At 42.1% G+C, this 2,467-nt stretch overlaps 1 pseudogene; it reads right to left on the bottom strand.

Annotated features, from left to right (window-relative positions):
* LOC105508350 overlaps window positions 1-1,377 on the bottom strand; it is a 42,061-nt pseudogene extending 40,684 nt beyond the window's left edge.
* Between the last annotated feature and the right edge of the window lie 1,090 nt (window positions 1,378-2,467).

Below are 2,467 nucleotides of genomic sequence, written 5' to 3'. Positions count from 1 at the left end.
AAAAAAAAAAAAAAAGAAAAAAAGGTAATGGATTATAAAACACTGATTTATAAAAAATTGTAAATCATTCGCAAAAATCCAAAAGAAAGAGGAGAGGGGAAAGTTCTTTTTTACAGAAGAATGTTAGCTAATAAATGAAGAAACAATTATAGAATTGGAAAATCACCATTGTGCAAACTCTGATGTAGTACAAAGATCACCAGTGGACATTAATACCATTAGATAAAATGTTGTTGAAGAACAAAATAGTCACAAAGTATCAAAGTATCAGCTCACTGATCACTTATACCTTTCAAACCCAGAAACATATCTTTATTAATAGAGAGATCTGGCAAATAGAACGTGACCCAAGTGACCAAACTTAGCGTTACTAATGATAGGACTGATATTATGTGCCTCTTGATGGGATCGTATACAGCATTGCTTATTTAGTATTCTTTGACTAAGGTTTTAACCTGAATCAACCATGAAGGAAAAATCAGTCAAACCCAGATTGTGAGAGATTCTGTAACACAATTGGCCTGGGCTCTTCAAAACTGTCAGTATGAGGCCAGGCACTTTGGGAGGCCAAGGCAGGAGTATTGCCTAAGCTCAGCAGTTGGAGGTTGCAGTGTGCCATCAAGATTTTGCCACTGCACTCCAGCCTGGGCGACAGCAAGACTCTGTCTCAAAAAGAAAGAAAGAAAGAAAGAAAGGCCAGGAGCGGTGGCTCACGCCTGTAATCTCAGCACTTTGGGAGGCTGAGGCAGGAGAATCAGTTGAACCTGGGAGGTGGAGGTTGCAGTAGGCCGAGATTGCACCATTGCACTCCAGCCTGGGTGACAGAGTGAGACTCAGTCTCAAAAAAAAAAGAAAAGAAAAAACAAAAAAAATGTGTTCAGTAAGCCTTGGTTTCCACCATCAAAACTACCTCGCTCAGAAGCAAGATGAAACCGCAGATTATATATTTAAACTGAAGGCTGATAAATGAAGACTTCGGAATTGAAGCAGTCAGGCCACCTTGGGTCTGGTCCTGCTGACAATTCTTCTCTCTCAAAAAGATCATCAATATTTCCTAGGACCAAAGTATCTGCATCCATGGATCTACATTTTGAATACTGTGTAAGCAACCAGCAGTGGAGTTTGTCAGCGTGATAGCCAACTCTGGCCTCTTCATTAAGGTTAGATGAGCAGAATCGTGCCGTCTAAGACATCTACCATGACGACTTCAGCAAAGGCAGTCTCTAAAACTTTTCTCATGGAGTCTGAGACCTGCGGGGTGGCGAGTACGACCAGCCTCTTGGTGATCCTGTGCTATTTCAGAGATGAGCCCAGGGCCAGGACACCTTTAGTGTAGGCATCATTTGTGGTCAGTGTCGCAAAGGCCTGATCTGTCATGGTGCTGCCGAGGGTGCAGGCAGCTGGGGCAGCCTCAGGTTGGGAGGGAGCAAGGGCAGGGAGGAGGCACAGCGGGACTGCCATTTAAAACTCTCTAGGGGTTCAACTGGAAAGTGCCAAAGTTAACTCTAGAACAAAAAGAAAATTCAGAATTTTGATCTTGGAGAAGTCTGCCAAGGATTCCAAAGGTTCAAAATACTTGATGAAAACATGACCACAGGCCATTATGAAATAATACTCATTTAACCAGAGTGATATAAAAGACTTAAAAAGCAATACAGAAAATAACTTGGATGTAAAATTCTTAACCCTTTCAAAGCTCAAAAAAATCTAATAAAGATAACAGGAAATTATCTTGACAAAATGTAAAATCTTTGTTTTTTAAGGCTTCTCCTTATGGGAAGCTCATTTATCCGAGTTTGCAATAACCTGAAAGTCATACCTGACGAGAAGATACTTGAATTCAGTCAAACACAGGAAACATATGTGTTCAAGTTTATATGTATACACCACATTATACAAAAATGTGGCCAGGCATGGTTGCTCACGCCTGTAATCCCAGCATTTTGGGAGGCTGAGGAAGGTGGATCACTTGAGGTCAGGAGTTCGAGACCAGCCTGATCAACATGGCGAAACCCCATCTTTACTAAAAATACAAAAATTAGCTGGGCGTGGTGGCGGGCGCCTGTAATCCCAGCTACTCAGGAGGCTGAGGCAGGAGAATTGTTTGAACCTAGGAGGCAGAGGTTGCAGTGAGTTGAGGTCTCGCCATTGCACTCCAGCCTGGGTGACAGGGTGAGACTCCATCTCAAAAAAAAAAAAAGAAAAGAAAAGAAACAAAGAAAAATGTAAAGAATAACTAGTATCTTGAGCAGGGGAATACATAGCTCTTAGTAAAACCATGAGAAATTTCTTGGTTACGTGAAACAATTCAGATACATCAAAAAAAGCCAAGAGGGCTGGGCGCAGCAGCTCACGCCTGTAATCCCAACACTTTGGCAGGCTAAGGTGGGCGGATCACGAGGTCAGGAGTTCAAGACCAGCCTGGCCAACATGGCGAAACCTCATCTCTACTGAAAATACAAAAATG

Source organism: Colobus angolensis, unplaced genomic scaffold, assembly GCF_000951035.1.
Source record: "Colobus angolensis palliatus isolate OR3802 unplaced genomic scaffold, Cang.pa_1.0 Scaffold16, whole genome shotgun sequence".
NCBI classification, from domain to species: Eukaryota; Metazoa; Chordata; class Mammalia; order Primates; family Cercopithecidae; genus Colobus; species Colobus angolensis.
The sequence above is the reverse complement of the archived record's forward strand: the minus strand, read 5'-3'. Positions and strand labels throughout refer to the sequence as shown.